At 35.6% G+C, this 17,873-nt stretch overlaps 1 long non-coding RNA gene across 1 annotated transcript; it reads left to right on the top strand.

The window, feature by feature from the left end:
- Nucleotides 1–274: 274 nt before the first annotated feature.
- LOC127748577 (uncharacterized) lies at nucleotides 275–11,545 on the top strand. Its single transcript, XR_008010738.1, has 3 exons — nucleotides 275–945; nucleotides 10,353–11,257; nucleotides 11,475–11,545. It is a non-coding gene; the product is annotated as an uncharacterized LOC127748577 (long non-coding RNA).
- The last annotated feature ends 6,328 nt before the right edge of the window (nucleotides 11,546–17,873 follow it).

Here is a 17,873-nt window from a genome sequence, read left to right as displayed (position 1 = left end):
ATAGTGATCGATTTAGCGACCAACCAAATCAGTGACTAATAGCAACCGAATTAGTGACCGATAAATTTATTATACAACCATAGTAAAGTTAGTCGCTAAATCAGTCGCTATTTTTTTATTTAGCAACCAATTTTACAATCGATAGAAAAATAAGGTAAAAAATTATTTAGTCGCTAATTCGGTCACCAAAACAATGGTCACTAAATCAGTCACTAATATTAATAAAATAATATAGTTACTCAAATAACCTCCCAAATCCTAACTCAATTCACCCACACCATTCTCATATTCTCCAAACAATTACCGAGTTACAGCATCGTCTTCCTACTTGCATCTATGCCGCTGTCGCAGTCTGCGACGGCCAACACCGCCGTTGCCTCGCACTCGTGCTCCCTGTAGTTCTTGTACGACCTGAACAAAGACCAAAACGACTTCACCGACCGGCTCCCGTTCATAGCCGGTAAATCTCTCACACCGTCGAGATCTAAATCGGCGCTGGAGAACCTTGATCTTGAGCGGAGAAACGGAATCGCCATGGAGCACGAGCGGCAGAGTGAGGGCTTACGCTCGATGAGGTTTTAGATGCGACCGACGGCAGATGCGTCACTGGTGACAGAAAAACGATGGAAGGACGAAGAGAAGGAGGAAGAAGAGGACGAGCTGTTTGCGTAGCAGGAGCACGGTCGCATGTTAGCGCAGTCAGGGCAGAGAGTGACAAGTTGATCGCCTAGGCAAATAGGACAAATCTCGCTCCTCCGTCGCTTGGAAGGGTGCTTTGGACATTTCCATACCTCTTCTTCATCCAGGTACAATGCCATTTCCATAGCTCATTCCAGAACCACGAGGAGGAGGTTGATGATGCTAGTATGAATCCTAATGTTGATCTCTCTTACATTGATGTGAAAGTCGAGAAGATCAACACTCACTTTTTTGTGAAAGTCTAAGGTCACACTCACTTCCCCTCTTTTGACGCATTTTATGTCAGAATATAGAAATGCATGTCGCACTCCCTTGATTATTACATGCTCAATGTACAAAATTGTAGATGAGCACCAAAAGAACCATGAAGTAAGTTTCAAATTCACCTTGAAGAGTGGTTAGAATCACTGTTAGTTTACTTCCATTCCAGAAATTGAATCGAACAGACTGTGTTAGGAGACACTATACTAGTATGCTTGCACTTTCATATGAATATGAAACTTCAATGGAAACTGGAAACTTCAATGGAAACTAGTGTTTGCTTATTTTTTCTGAGTTATCAGCTTAACTTTTCTAGTTTATCTTTTGGTGGGAGTTGGTGGACGAAATTGTAATCATCAATAATGGATCCAAAGACTTGGTGCTCTCAAACATAAATCACACTTTGTCACAACTCCGCATAATAAACCAGCAAGTGTACTGGGTCGTCCAAGTAATACCTTACGTGAGTAAGGGTCGATCCCACAGAGATTGTTGGTATGAAGCAAGGTATGGTCACCTTGTAAATCTCAGTCAGGTGGATTCAAATTGATAGTGGTTTTCAGAAAATATAAAGAGATACTTAATTAAATAATAAAGGATAGAAATACTTATGTAAATTCATTAGTGGGAATTTCGGATAAGTGTATGGAGGTGCTGTGTTCCTCCTGAATCTCTACTTTCCTACTGCTTTTATCCAATCTTTGTCACTCCTTCCTATGGCAAGCTGTATGTAGGGCATCACTGTTGTCAATGGCTACATCCCATCCTCTCAGTAAAAATGGTCCAAATGTCTGTCACAGCACGGCTAATTATCTTTCGGTTCTTGATCATGTTAGAATAGAATCCCTTGATTCTTTTGCGTTTGTCATCACGCCCAACAATCGCGAGTTTGAAGCTCGTCACAGTCATTCAATCCCAGAATCCTACTCGGAATACCACAGACAAGGTTAGACTTTCCGGATTCCCAAGAATGTCGCCATCAATTCTAGCTTATACCACGAAGATTCTGATTAAGGAATCCAAGAGATATGCGCCCGGTCTAAGGTAGAACGAAAGTGGTTATCAGTCACGTGTTCATAGGTGAGAATGATGATGAGTGTCACGGATCATGAAATTCATCATGTTGAAGTGCAACGAATATCTTAGAATAGGAATAAATCAAATTAAATAGAAACTCCACCGTTGAAAATACATAGGTGATGAAGGTCCAAGCATGGCCGAATGGCCAGCCCCTATGAACATGATCAATAGTCTCCTAAGATGAATATTGGAATAAAACCGAGACCAAAGATGTCTAATACACAAGTAAAAAGTTCTATTTATACTAAACTAGCTACTAGGGTTTACAGAAGTAAGTAATTGATGCATAAATCCACTTCCGGGGCCCACTTGGTTTGTGTTTGGGCTGAGCTTGATCTTTACACGAGCTGAGGCTTCTTTTGGAGTTGAATGCCAAGTTGCAACGTGTTTTTGGCGTTCAACTCTGGTTCGTGACGTGTTTCTGGCGTTTGACTCCAGAATGCAGCATGGAACTGGCGTTGAGCGCCAGTTTACGTCATCTAATCTCGACCAAAGTATGGACTATTATATATTGCTTGAAAGCACTGGATGTCTACTTTCCAACGCCGTTGAGAGCACACCATTTAGAGTTCTGTAGCTCCAGAAAATCCCTTTCGAGTGCAGGGAGGTCAGAATCCAACAACATCAGTAGTCCTTTGTCAGCCTTCTTATAAGAGTTTTGCTCAGGTCCCTCAATTTCAGCCAGAAAATACCTGAAATCACAGAAAAACACACAAACTCATAGTAAAGTCCAGAAATATGAATTTAGCATAAAAACTAATGAAAACATCCCTAAAAGTAACTAGATCATACTAAAAAACTACCTAAAAATAATGCCAAAAAGCGTATAAATTATCCGCTCATCACAACACCAAACTTAAATTGTTGCTCATCTCCAAGCAACTGAAATTCAATTAGGATAAAAAAAGAGAATATACTATATTAGTTCTAATTAGATGAGCGGGACTTGTAGTTTTTTGCTTCTAAACAATTTTGGCATCTCACTTTTTCCTTTGAAGTTCAGAATGATTGGCTTCTATAGGAACTCAGAGTTCAGATAGTTTTAATTGATTCTCCTAGTTAAGTATGTTAATTCTTGAACATAGCTACTTTTATGAGTCTTGGTCGTGGCCCTAAGCACTTTGTTTTCCAGTATTACCACCGGATACATAAATGCCACAAACACATAACTGGGTGAACCTTTTCAGATTGTGACTCAGCTTTGCTAAAGTCCCTAGTTAGAGGTGTCCAGAGCTCTTAAGCACACTCTTTTTGCTTTGGATCATGACTTTAACCACTCAGTCTCAAGCTTTTCACTTGGACCTTCAAGCACATGGTTAGGGACAGCTTGAAATTTAGCCACTTAGGCCTGGATTTTATTTCCTTGGGCCCTTCTATCCATTGATGCTCAAAGCCTTGGATCCTTTTTACCCTTGCCTTTTGGTTTTAAGGGCTATTGACTTTTTCTTCTTGCTTTTTCTTTTTCTTTCTATTTTTTTTCGCCACTTTTTTTTTCGCAAGCCTTATGCTTTTTCACTGCTTTCTCCTGCTTCAAGAATCAATTTTATGATTTTTCAGATCATCAATAACATTTCTCTTTTTCATCATTCTTTTAAGAGCCAACAATTTTAACATTCATAAACAACAAGATAAAAAATATGCACTGTTCAAGCATTCATTCAGAAAACAAAAAGTATTGTCACCACATCAATATAATTAAACTAAATTCAAGGATAATTTTCGAAATTCATGTACTTCTTGTTCTTTTGAATTAAAAACATTTTTCTTTTAAGAAAGGTGAAGGGTTCATGGGATTATTCATAGCCTTAAGACATACTTACTAACTACTAATGATCATGAAGTAGAGACACAAAACATAGATAAACATGAAGCATAAAAATCGAAAAATAGAAAAATAAGAGCAAGGAGATTAAGGAATGAGTCCACCTTAGTGAGGGTAGCGTCCTCCTCTTTGAAGAACCAATGGTGCTCTTTGAGCTCCTCTATGTATCTTCCTTGCCTCTGTTGCTTGATCCCTAGTAATTTTGGTGCTCCTATCCTTAGTTGCTCCCAGTAATTGTGTGGAAGAAAATGTATCCCCTGAGGTATCTCAAGGATCTCTTGATTTGCAGTTAAGTGTTCTACCACTGAGCTATAGACCCTTGAGATGAATCTTTCCATCTCCTATGACTCGGAGGTGGAAGCTTTTATCTTCCCTTTCCTCTTTCTAGAGTTATCTCTGGCCTTAAGTGCCATTAATAGATATGGAAAAACAAAAAAGCTATGCTTTTACCACATCAAACTAAAAATGTTGCTCGCCCTTGAGCAAAAGAAGAAAGAATAGAAGAAGAAGAAGAAGAAGATATGGAGGAGATGGTGGGGTGTGTGTATGCGGCTATATGGGCGGGATTGGGTGCGAAAGAGCTTTTGAATTTGGAAGGTAGGTGGGATGTATGGGGAAGAGTGGTGAATGGAAAACCGAAGTGATGACCATGAATGGAGAGAGAGGGGGTAAGGTAGGTGGGGATCCTGTGAGGTCCACAGATCCTGAGGTGTCAAGGATTTACATCCCTGCACCAACGAGGCGTGTATAATGCTTTTGCATGCAATTCTGGCGTTTGAACGCTAGATTGATGCTCGTTTTGGGCATTCAACGCCCATCTATAGCATGTTTCTGGCGTTGAACGCCAGTTTCATGCTTGTTTCTGGCATTTAGCGCCAGCTCTTCTCAGAGTGTATTCCTGGCGTTTGAACGCCAGGATGTTGCTTGTTTCTGGTGTTCAGTGCCAGATCCATGCTCTGTTCTGGCGTTGAACGCCAGCCAGATGCTCCTTACTGGCGTTTAAACGCCAGTAAGTCCTTCCTCCAGGGTGTGATTTTTCTTCTGCTATTTTTGATTCTGTTTTTAATTTTAATATTTTTTCGTGACTCCTCATCATCATGTACCTATTAAAACATGAAATAACAATAAAAATAAAATTAGATAAATAAAAATTAGGTTGCCTCCCAATAAGCGCTCTTGTAATGTCACTAGCTTGACAGTGGGCTCTCATGGAGCCTCACAGATATTCAGAGCATGATGAGGGCCTCCCAACACCAAACTTAGAGTTTGAATGTGGGGGCTTCTCAACACCAAACTTAGAGTTTGGTTGTGGCCTCCCAAAACCAAACTTAGAGTTTGACTGTGGGGGCTCTTTTTGACTCTGTACTGAGAGAAGCTTTTCATGCTTTCTCTCTAGTGTTATAGAGGGATGGCCGTGTGCCGTAAACACAAGGTAGTCCCCATTTAATTGAAGGGCTAATTCTCCTCTGTTAACATCAATCACAGCTCCTGTTGTGGCTAGGAAAGGTCTTCCCAGGATGATGCATTCATCTTCTTCCTTCCTAGTGTCTAAGATTATGAAATCAGCAGGGATGTAAAGGCCTTCAACCTTTACTAACACGTCCTCTACTAATCCATAAGCTTGTCTTACTGACTTGTCTGCCAATTGTAATGAGAATAAGACAGGTTGTACCTCAATGATCCCCAGCTTCTCCATTACAGAGAGTGGCATAAGATTTATGCCTGACCCTAGGTCACACAGAGCCTTGTTAAAGGTCATGGTGCCTATGGTACAGGGTATTAAGAATTTACCAGGATCTTGTTTCTTTTGAGGTAAAGTTTGTTGAACCCATGTATCTAGTTCACTAATGAGCAAGGGGGTTCACCTTCCCAAGTCTCATTACCAAACAACTTGGCATTCAACTTCATGATAGCTCTTAGATATTGAGTGACTTGCTCTCCAGTTACATCTTCATCCTCTTCAGAGGAAGAATAATCTTCAGAGCTCATGAATGGCAGAAAGAGGTTTAATGGAATCTCTATGGTCTCTATATGATCCTCAGATTCCTTTAGGTCCTCAATAAGGAACTCCTTCTTACTTGAGAGACGTCCCATGAGGTCTTCCTCATTGGGATTCACGTCCTCTCCTTCCTCTCTAGGTTCGGCCATGTTGACTATGTCAATGGCCTTGCACTCTCTTTTTGGATTTTCTTCAGTATTGCTTGGGAGAGTACTAGGAGGAGTTTCAGTTACTTTCTTACTCAGCTGGCCCACTTATGCCTCCAAATTTCTGATGGAGGATCTTGTTTCACTCATGAAACTTAAAGTGGCCTTAGACAGATCAGAGACTAAGTTTGCTAAATTAGAGGAGCTCTGTTCATAATTCTCTATCTGTTGCTGAGAAGATGATGGAAAAGATTTGCTATTGCTGAACCTGTTTCTTCCACCATTATTAAAGCCTTGTTGAGGCTTTTATTGATCCTTTCATGAGAAATTTGGATGATTTCTAAATGATGAATTATAGGTGTTTCCATAAGGTTCACCCATGTAATTTACCTCTGCTATTGCAGGGTTCTCAGGATCATAAGCTTCTTCCATCAAATTTGGACGTGGGTCTAGTATAATCACCAAGCATCCTTCTTGCATAATTGTTGTTGGGTTCGGCTGCCATCTCCTTTTCTTGTTCGAAAATTTCAGTAAGGTTGTCTCTGGATTGTTGTAATTTAGCTTCTCTTAGTTTCCTCTTTAGAGTCCTTTCAGGTTCTGGATCAGCTTCAACAAGAATTCATTTTTCCTTGTTCCTGCTCATATGAAAGAGAAGAGAACAGGAGAAGAAGAGGAATCCTCTATGTCACAGTAAAGAAGATCCTAATCATTAGTAGAAGAAGAAAGGAATAAAAGTGAAGAAGAATGGAGAATCCAAACACAAGGGTGAGGATAGAAGCAGTGATTTGAGATGAAGAGAAGTGTTGGTGAATAAATAAATAAATAGAAAAAGATGAGAGAGAGAATTCGAAAATTAATTTTGAAAAGGAGTTAAATAATTTTCGAAAATAAAAGGGAAGATAAAATTAAAATTAAAATTTAAAATAATTAATTAATTAAAAATAATTTTTGAAAAAGAAGGAGGTATTTTCGAAAATTAGAGAGGGGGGAGTAGTTAGTGGTTTTGAAAAAGATAAGAAACAAACAAAAAGTCAAATAATTAGTTGGAAAAGATATTAAAATCAAATTTGAAAAGATAAGAAGGTAAGAAGTTAGATAAGATATTTTGAAATCAAATTTTTGAAGAAGATAAAATTTTAAAAAAGATATGATAAAAAAGATAAGATAAAAAGATATGATAAAAAGATATGGTTGAAAAAGATTTAAAATTTTTTAAAAATTAAAATTAATTACTTAACTAACAAGAAACGAAAGGTAAGATTCTAGAATTTAAAGATTGAACCTTTCTTAACAAGAAAGTAACAAACTTCAAATTTTTGAATCGATCATATTAATTGTTAGCATAATTTTCGAAAATAAAGATAAAACTAAGGAAAAGATTTTTGAAAAATATTTTAAAAGAAAAATTAAATTTTCAAAAATTAAATAAAAATGAAAGAGATTTTATTTTTGAAAAAGTTTTGAAAAGATAAGATTTTTAAAATTGAAAATTTGACTTGACTTGTAAGAAACAACTAATTTCAAAATTTTTGACTAAGTCAACTCAAATTTTCGAAATTTTGAGAGAAATGAGGAAAAGATATTTTTTATTTTTTTGAATTTTTAATGAGGAGAGAGAAAAATACAATTATGACCCAAAACATGAAAATTTTAGATCAAAACCAATGATACATGCAAGAACACTATGAATGTCAAGATGAACACCAAGAACACTTTGAAGATAATGATGAACATCAAGAACATATTTTTGAAAAATTATTGATGCAAAGAAAACATGCAAGACACCAAATTTAGAAATCTTTAATGCTTAGACACTATGAATGCAAGAATGCACATGAAAAACAACATACAACACAAAACAAGAAAATTTAAAGATCAAACAAGAAGACTTATCAAGAACAACTTGAAGATCATGAATAACACTATGAATGCATGAATTTTCGAAAAATGCAAGAAAAATTTTTAAAGCATGCAATTGACACCAAACTTAAAAATTGACTCAAGACTCAAACAAGAAACACAGAATATTTTTTGTTTTTATGATTTTATTGATTTTTTTTGTATTTTTATTATTTTTTGAAAATATTCTTTAGAAAAACGAAAAAGAGAAAAGGTTTTTGAAGGATTTTTTTGAAAACTTTTTTGAAAAAGAAAATAAAAAGAAAATTACCTAATCTGAGCAACAAGATGAACCGTCAGTTGTCCAAACTCAACAATCCCTGGCAACGGTGCCAAAAACTTGGTGGACGAAATTGTGATCATCAATAATGGCTCCAAAGACTTGGTGCTCTCAAACATAAATCACACTTTGTAACAACTCCGCACAACTAACCAGCAAGTGTACTGGGTTGTCCAAGTAATACCTTACATGAGTAAGGGTCGATCCCACAGAGATTGTTGGTATGAAGCAAGGTATGATCACCTTGTAAATCTCAGTCAGGCGGATTCAAATTGATAGTGGTTTTCGGAAAATATAAAGAGATACTTAATTAAATAATAAAGGATAGAAATACTTATGTAAATTCATTAGTGGGAATTTCGGATAAGTGTATGGAAGTGCTGTGTTCCTCCTGAATCTCTGCTTTCCTACTGCTTTTATCCCATCTTTGTCACTCCTTTCTATAGCAAGCTGTATGTAGGGCATTACCGTTGTCAATGGCTACATCCCATCCTCTCAGTAAAAATGGTCCAAATGCTCTGTCACAACACGACTAATAATCTGTCGGTTCTCGATCATGTTGGAATAGAATCCCTTGATTCTTTTGCGTTTGTCATCACGCCCAACAATCGCGAGTTTGAAGCTCCTCACAATCATTCAATCCCGGAATCCTACTCGGAATACCACAGACAAGGTTAGTTCCCAAGAATGCCGCCATCAATTCTAGCTTATACCACGAAGATTCTGATTAAAGAATCCAAGAGATATGCGCCCGGTCTAAGATAGAACGGAAGTGTTTGTCAGTCACGCGTTCATAGGTGAGAATGATGATGAGTGTCACGGATCATGAAATTCATCATGTTGAAGTGCAACGAATATCTTAGAATAGGAATAAATCGAATTGAATAGAAACTCCACCGTTGAAAATACATAAGTGATGAAGGTCCAGGCATGGCCGAATGGCCAGCTCCCATGAACGTGATCAATAGTCTCCTAAGATGAATAATGGAATAAAACCGAGACCAAAGATGTCTAATACACTAGCAAAAAGTTCTATTTATACTAAACTAGCTACTAGGGTTTACAAAAGTAAGTAATTGATGCATAAATCCACTTCCGGGACCCACTTGGTGTGTGTTTGGGCTGAGCTTGATCTTTACACGAGCTGAGCCTTCTTTTGGAGTTGAACGCCAAGTTCCAACTGTTTTTGGCGTTCAACTCTAGTTCGTGACGTGTTTCTGGCGTTTGACTCCAGAATGCAGCGTGGAACTGGCGTTGAGCGCCAGTTTACGTCCTTTAATCTCGAACAAAGTATGGACTATTATATATTGATGGAAAGCTCTGGATGTCTACTTTTTAACGCCGTTGAGAACGTGCCATTTGAAGTTCTGTAGCTCCAAAAAATCTATTTCGAGTGCAGGGAGGTCAGAATCCAACACCATCAGTAGTCCTTTGTCAGCCTTCTTATAAGAGTTTTGCTCAGGTCCCTCAATTTCAGCCAGAAAATACCTGAAATCACAGAAAAATACACAAACTCATAGTAAAGTCCAGAAATGTGAATTTAGCATAAAAACTAATGAAAACATCCCTAAAGGTAACTAGATCATACTAAAAACTACCTAAAAACAATGCCAAAAAGCGTATAAATTATCCGCTCATCAGGAATACATTTAATCGAAATATGTATCTGCATATTATAAATTATTATCTTATTTGGAAGTCTAGGGATTAGATAGTGAGGAATTTTTTAATGTGATCCTCCAAACCCCTATTTAACTATCCATTTGTATGAACATTTTGAAGTACCATAAATCTTGGAGGATTATATATTTATAATTATCCATTCCAAAGAAAGGAAAATCATCACTTAAAACACCCCCCACAATCAAAGAAAGGAAAATTTTAAAGATTAATGTTTTACTAACTCAATTACTACTGTTCTGTTTGCTTATTCTTTATTTGATAAGGTGCTTTACTAGCATCGCCTTTTGAAAATCTATTAAATAATAACATCATTCAATAAACGCAAACATATTTCAACTGAGAGCTATGTCTTGTAATGCTATAATGAAGGCCAGTAAACTTGTTATAAGCATTTACTTTTTCAGTAGTATGTAGATAATTATACTGATGTTATTGGGGTCATTCTTTAGCTTCTTGTCATATCTAATACTAATGTTGACGTAGATGTGAACACGTCTATTGATCAGCTCTCTGAAGATTTGAACATCAAGATGCCAGAGATTCTTTACTTTTGATTTACAATCTTTAGCATCTCAACTTGTTAATAGGTCTAAAACAAAAGTAAAGTAGTTTGGGGATTTCATATTAGATCTTTGAATATAATTGGTATGAACCAATTCTTTTAAAAGCTTAAACTATTTTTTTAGAAAGAAAGTGTGTTGCATGCCATTTAAAAAAATAATAATAAAAGAGTAGCTCAATTTATGTTCCACTAGGTTGAGAGAGCATAGGAGGAAGCATAAACATATATAAGTAAGATAGATAGATAGATAGATAGGGGCAGAGGCAGGGGGCAGGGGGCAGGGACAGTGCACAGAGGTTGTACTGAGATAAAATAAAAACGCTCGTGCTGCTATGTTAATGCTATAGTTTAATTATTTGTGTGGGGAGTGATGCTAGTACTTGATTTTTGGTTCATTTTGGGGGGGTGGTAATGCCCTTGTGCTTGTGGACTGTGGTCCCAAACATTAATAACAAAGGGGTATGCAATGTTAATGTAACGTAATGTAATGTTTGAATTTTACCCTACTCCAAGTTCTTAGGGACATGGGTTCTTGTAAGATTTGCATGTTATACATCCCCTTTTCAGCGACCACAAAGGCCCTTTAACTCCTCCCCAAGTTCATTTACAGTGACACTACGGGGCCTTATACTACTAAATTGGGATACAGTGCCTTGTATACTTGCAAGTTCATTGACTGTTAGTCATTATATTATATTGAGCTACTCTTTTTATTGCATTTCAAATCATGATTGTGTTGAATTCTGTGGTGGTTGCAAATTATACTTTCTGCAGTCCAGCAGTTACCTTTAGTTTTTATCACCTTTTCGCATGGAGCATAAGCGAGGTGATTTGATTTTTAATTATTCTATGGATTGGATTGGTTTGGTTTCATTTAATTTTCTAGCATGACCTTGCCATGTGAACAGTCATAAGTTACTAAATCATTACCAAATTCTGATGCACATATGTGTTATATATGCACATGCATGACATGTCCATTTTCCTAATAAGATTTATTAATAATATAGATGATTGTGCTGCAATAATCTTTGGAGATGCAGGTCATTAGATACTCACGTTATGCTTTTAGCTGCATTGGAAATTGCCCTTATTGGATAACCTATCTCAGGTAATTCTTCTATTTTATCAGAATTTCTCAAACTGTCACATAAATGAACTGAAATCTGAATTTAAAGTGTTCTGTTATTAGCACAATACATTTCAAATTTTTCTCAAGCCTAAGATTGACTTGTTTTATCCTTTAATTAAGTACACTGCGTTTATTGTGCTGTATCCTTTGGGAGTAGGTCCTGGTGAAAGTGAGTTCATATATTATATGGCTATCTGGTTTTCTGAATTTTGTTTCTGGTTGACTTTAAAATTCATCTTTTCCTTTCATATTGGAATGGCAAACTGTTTTCTTTTCTTTCTTTTTTTCATTATATTAAGTATTGCAACTGATCAGCGAATATCATGCCGTTTGGATCATGTACCGGGCACTTCCATTTGTAAAGAAGTTTCTCTATTCGGAAACCTTTTCAGGCCTCCCATTTAGCTACTATAATTTTCTCAAGGCACGTTTAACATTTTGTTTAGATATTTCAATAATTATCTACTCTTATAACTAGTTTAGTTATGGCTATTATCCCTTCAAAATAAAGAAGAAAAAAAGAAAGAAAAAATACAAAGATAACTGCTATGATATGTTTCCTATAAATGGAGCTGGTACTTTAATTTGCATTAAATAGAAATTAGAAAGTGGTTATATGATAAATGGCCTGACTTATACTTTGCTTTATATATTTCGTTCATAAAGGAACAAGCATTTTCTTTAAATGAAAAATGCAAGATGTTTTCCCTTTTTATTTTTCATTTGTGAAATTGCTTCCATACTGGTGGATTGGCTTTTCCTATTTTATTTATACGCATGAGTGTCAATTGTTCATCAAGAGAGTGGCTTGCACTTAATTTTATTTTCTCCTTTTTCTTATTGGAGCAGTACCTAGTGAAGTGGGCTTCACCCAGGCTTCACAGTGGTAGGCTAATTGAGGAGCAGCATTTGAACTGTATGAAAGTGAAAAAGAAAAATTAAGGTCAAGGGTAACTATGATTGAATACATTTATCCATAGAACTGAAAAGTACTAATTCTTCCTCTCCTGGGTTTATCTAGTGAATTTACGAAAGGGGTAAAAGAACTGATAAGTACTATGATTTTTCATGTGTGAAAATGTTGTGTGCTGAATTTGTTGTTAATTTGCAGCCGAACTGTATCAACTTTATTCTGAATATTTCCTTCTTGCAGTTGTTGATTCATTAGAGAAAATGAGAGAAGAAAGCAAAAAAGTATACTAATTTTTGACGTGGTGCCCTTGAAAGAAGCTTGAGTTATATCAAAGTGTACAAGCTGAGATAGATACAGTTGCTTAGTCTAAGTAGATATAGAATAGAGCGTAGTTATGTTGTTGGTGGACGAAATTATGATCATCAATGTTGTATTCTTTGTTGTTGTATGGAATAATTATAATGGCTCTTTGCTATGTGTGGACACAACTCCGTTCAACTAACTAGCAAGTGTACTGGGTCGTCCAAGTAATAAACCTTACGTGAGTAAGGGTCGATCCCACAGAGATTGTTGGTATGAAGCAAATTATGGTCATCTTGTAAATTTCAGTCAGACGAATAATAATTGATTATGGATTTTCGAATATTAATAAATAATAAACAGAAAATAAAGATAATTAAAGTAGGATAGAAATACTTATGTAAATTAATGGTGGGAATTTCAGATAGGCGTATGGAGATACTGTGCCCTTTCTTTTTCTACTTTCCTACTTCTTCCTTCCAGTTCCTTCATTCCTTCCTATGGCAAGCTGTATGTAGGGCATCACCGTTGTCAATGGCTACATCCTATCCTCTCAGTGATAAAGGTCCAAATGCTCTGTCACAGCACGGCTAATCATCTGTCAGTTCTTAATCAGGTTGGAATAGAATCCCTTGATTCTTTTGCGTCTGTCACTAACGCCCAGCCTTCAGGAGTTTGAAGCTCGTCACAGTCATTCAATCCCAGAATCCTACTCGGAATACCACAGACAAGGTTTAGACTTTCCGGATTCTCATGAATGCCGCCATCAATCTAGCTTATACCACAAAGATTCTGTTTAAGGAATCTAAGAGATACGCGCCCGGCCTAAGGTAGAACGGAAGTGGTTGTCAATCATGCGCGTTCATAGGTGAGAATGATGATGAGTGTCACGGATCATCACATTCATCAAGTTGAAGTGCAACGAATATCTTAGAATAGGAATAATTCGAATTGGATAGAAAATAATAGTAATTGCATTGAAACTTGAGGTACAGCAGAGCTCCACACCCTTAATCTATGGTGTGTAGAAACTCCACCGTTGAAAATACATAAGTGAAAGGTTCAGGCATGGCCGAATGGCCATCCCCCTCAAAACGTGATCAATAGTCTCCTCAGATGAAGAATAAAATAAAACTGAGACCAAAGATGTCTAATACAATAGTAAATTATCCTATTTATACTAGACTAGCTACTAGGATTTATATGAGTAAGTAATTGATGCATAAATCTACTTCCGGGGCCCACTTGGTGTGTGTTTAGGCTGAACTTGATCTATCCACGAGCTGAGGCTTCTTTTGGAGTTGAACGCCAAGTTGTAATGTGTTTTGGGCGTTCAACTCCGGGTCGTGACGTGTTTCTGGCGTTTTACTCCTGACAGAAACATGGAACTGGCGTTGAGCGCCAGTTTACGTCGTCAATTCCCGAATAAAGTATGAACTATTATATATTGCTGGAAAGCTCTGGATGTCTACTTTCCAACGCCGTTGAGAGCGCGCCATTTGGAGTTCTGTAGCTCCAGAAAATCCATTTCGAGTGAAGGGAGGTCAGATTCCAACAGCATCAGCAGTCCTTTGTCAGCCTCCTATCAGAGTTTTGCTCAAGTCCCACAATTTCAGCCAGAAATTACCTGAAATCACATAAAAATACACAAACTCATAGTAAAGTCCAAAAATGTGAATTTAACATAAAAACTAATGAAAACATCCCTAAAAGTAGCTTGAACTTACTAAAAACTACCTAAAAACAATGCCAAAAAACGTATAAATTATCCGCTCATCACAACACCAAACTTAAATTGTTGCTTGTCCCCAAGAAACTGAAAATCAAATAGGATAAAAAGAAAAGAATATACTATAAATTCCAAAATATCAATGAATATTAATTCTAATTAGATGAGCGGGACTTGTAGCTTTTTGCTTCTGAACAGTTTTGGCATCTCACTTTTTCCTTTGAAGTTCAGAATGATTGGCTTCTCTAGGAACTTAGAATTTCGGATGGTGTTATTCATTCTCCTAGTTAAGTATGTTGATTCTTGAACACAGCTACTTATGAGTCTTGGCCGTGGCCCTAAGCACTTTGTTTTCCAGTATTACCACCGGATACATAAATGCCACAGACACATGACTGGGTGAACCTTTTCAGAGTGACTCAACTTTGCTAGAGTCCCCAGTTAGAGGTGTCCAGGGCTCTTAAGCATACTCTTTTGCTTTGGATCACGACTTTAACCACTCGGTCTCAAGCTTTTCACTTGGGCCTTCATGACACAAGCACATGGTTAGGGACAGCTTGGTTTAGCCGCTTAGGCCTGGATTTTATTTTCTTGGGCCCTCCTATCCATTGATGCTCAAAGCTTTGGATCCTTTTTACCCTTGTCTTTTGGTTTTAAGGGCTAATGGCTTTTTTTTTGCTTGCTTTTTCTTTTTCTTTCTATTTTTTTTCTTTCACAAGCTTTTACTTTTTTACTGCTTTTTCTTGCTTCAAGAATCAATTTCATGATTTTTCAGATTATCAATAACATTTCTCTTTGTTCATCATTCTTTCAAGAGCCAACAATTTTAACATTCATAAACAACAAGATCAAAAATATGCACTGTCCAATCATTCATTCAGAAAACAAAAAGGTTTGTCACCACATCAATATAATTAAACTAAATTCAAGGATAAATTCGAAACTCATGTACTTCTTATTCTTTTGAATTGGTAACATTTTTCTTTTAAGAGAGGTGAAGGATTTATGGAATTTATTTATAGCCTTAAGACATAGTTACTAAACACTAATGATCATGAAGTAGAGACACAAATATAGATGACATAATAAGCATAAAAACTGAAAAACAGAAAAAAAAATAAGAACAAAGCATGAGTCCACCTTAGTGGTGTCTTCTTCTTGAAGGACCAATGATGTCCTTAAGCTCTTCTATGTCCCTTCCTTGCCTTTGTTGCTCCTCCCTCATTGCTCTTTGATCTTCTCTTAATTTCCTCTTCAGAGTCCTTTCAGGTTCAGGGTCAGCTTCAATAAAAATGCCTTTTTTCCTTGTTCCTGCTCATATAGGGAAGAAGAGAACAAGAAAAGAAAGAGGAATCCTCTATGTCACAGTAAAGAGGTTCCTTATTGTTAGTAGAAGAAGAAAAGGAATAAAGAAAGGAGAATCCAAGCAGAAGGGTAAGGATAGAGGCAGTGATTGGAGATGAAGATAGGTGAAGAGAAGTGTTAGTAAATAAATAAATAAATAGAAGAAGAGAAGAGAGAGAGAATTCGAAAATAATTTTGAAAAAGTAGTTAATAATTTTCGAAAATTAAAGATAAGATATAATAAAAATTAAAATTTAAAACAATTAAAAAGAATTTTTGAAAAAGAGATGAGATATTTTCGAAAATTAAAGAGGGAAAAGTAGTTATGTGGTTTTGAAAAAGATAAGAAACAAACAAAAAGTCAAATAGTTAGTTGGAAAAGATATTAAAATCAAATTTGAAAAGATAAGAAGATAAGAAGTTAGAAAAGATATTTTAAAATAAAATTTTTTGAAAAATATAAAATTTTGAAAAAGATATGATAAAAAGATAAGATAAGAAGATATGATAAAAAGATAAGATTCTTAAGAAAAAGATATTTTGAAAAAGATTTAATTTTTAAAATTAAAATTGATTACTTGACTAATAAGAAACTAAAAGATAGGATTCTAGAATTTAAAGATTGAACCTTTCTTGACAAGAAAGTAACAAACTTCAAATTTTTGAATCAATCACATTAATTGTTAGTAAAGTTTCAATTTTTTTTTTGAAAAAAAAAAGATAAGAAAATGATTTTGAGAATAAATTTTTAAAATTTCGAAAATTATTAAAAAAATGAAACAGATGTGATTTTTAAAAAAGATTTTGAAAAGATAAAATTTTTAAAATTGAAAATTTGACTTGACTTATGAGTAACAACTAATTTTAAAATTTTTTTTGACTAAGTCAACTTAAATTTTCGAAAATTTAGAGAAAATTAAGGAAAAGATATTTTTTTTTGAATTTTTAATGATGAGAGAGAAAAATACAATTATGACCCAAAACATGAAAATTTTGGATCAAAACACATGATGCATGCAAGAATACTATGAATGTCAAGATGAACACCAAGAACACTTTGAAGATCATGATGAAAATCAAGAACATATTTTTGAAAAATTTTTGATGCAAAGAAAACATGCAAGACACCAAACTTAGAAATTTTTAATGCTTGAAAAATATGAATGCAAAGATGCACATGAAAAACAACAAAAGGCACAAAACAAGAAATCATCAAGATAAAACAAGAAGACTTACCAAGAACAACTTGAAGATCATGAAGAACACCATGAATGCATGAATTTTTCGAAAAAATGCATGAACAATATGAATATGCAATTGATACCAAACTTAAAAATTGATTCAAGACTCAAACAAGAAACACAAAATATTTTTTGTTTTTATGATTTTATGATTTTTTTGGTATGTTCTTTATTTATTTTCGAAAAAAAGGAAAAAAAAATTTTGAAAATTTTTTGAAAACAAAACAAAAAGAAAATTACCTAATCTGAGCAACAAGATGAACCGTTAGTTGTCCATACTCGAACAATCCCCGGCAACGGCGCCAAAAACTTGGTGGACGAAATTGTGATCATCAATGTTGTATTCTTTGTTGTTGTATGATATAGTTATAATGGCTCTTTGCTATGTGTGGACACAACTCCGTTCAACTAACCAGCAAGTGTACTGGGTCGTCCAAGTAATAAACCTTTCGTGAGTAAGGGTCGATCCCATAGAGATTGTTGGTATGAAGCAAGCTATGGTCATCTTGTAAATCTCAGCCAGGTGGATAATAATTGATTATGGATTTTCGAATATTAATAAATAACAAAAAGAAAATAAAGATAATTAAAGTAGGATAGAAATACTTATGTAAATTAATGGTGGGAATTTCAGATAGGCGTATGGAGATACTGTGCCCTTTCTTTTTCTACTTTCCTACTTCTTCCTTCCAGTTCCTTCATTCCTTCCTATGGCAAGCTGTATGTAGGGCATCACTGTTGTCAATGGCTACATCCCATCCTCTCAGTGAAAAAGGTCCAAAT

The sequence above is a fragment of the Arachis duranensis genome, chromosome 6 (assembly GCF_000817695.3).
Source record: "Arachis duranensis cultivar V14167 chromosome 6, aradu.V14167.gnm2.J7QH, whole genome shotgun sequence".
Classification (NCBI taxonomy): domain Eukaryota; kingdom Viridiplantae; phylum Streptophyta; class Magnoliopsida; order Fabales; family Fabaceae; genus Arachis; species Arachis duranensis.
The sequence above is the reverse complement of the archived record's forward strand: the minus strand, read 5'-3'. Positions and strand labels throughout refer to the sequence as shown.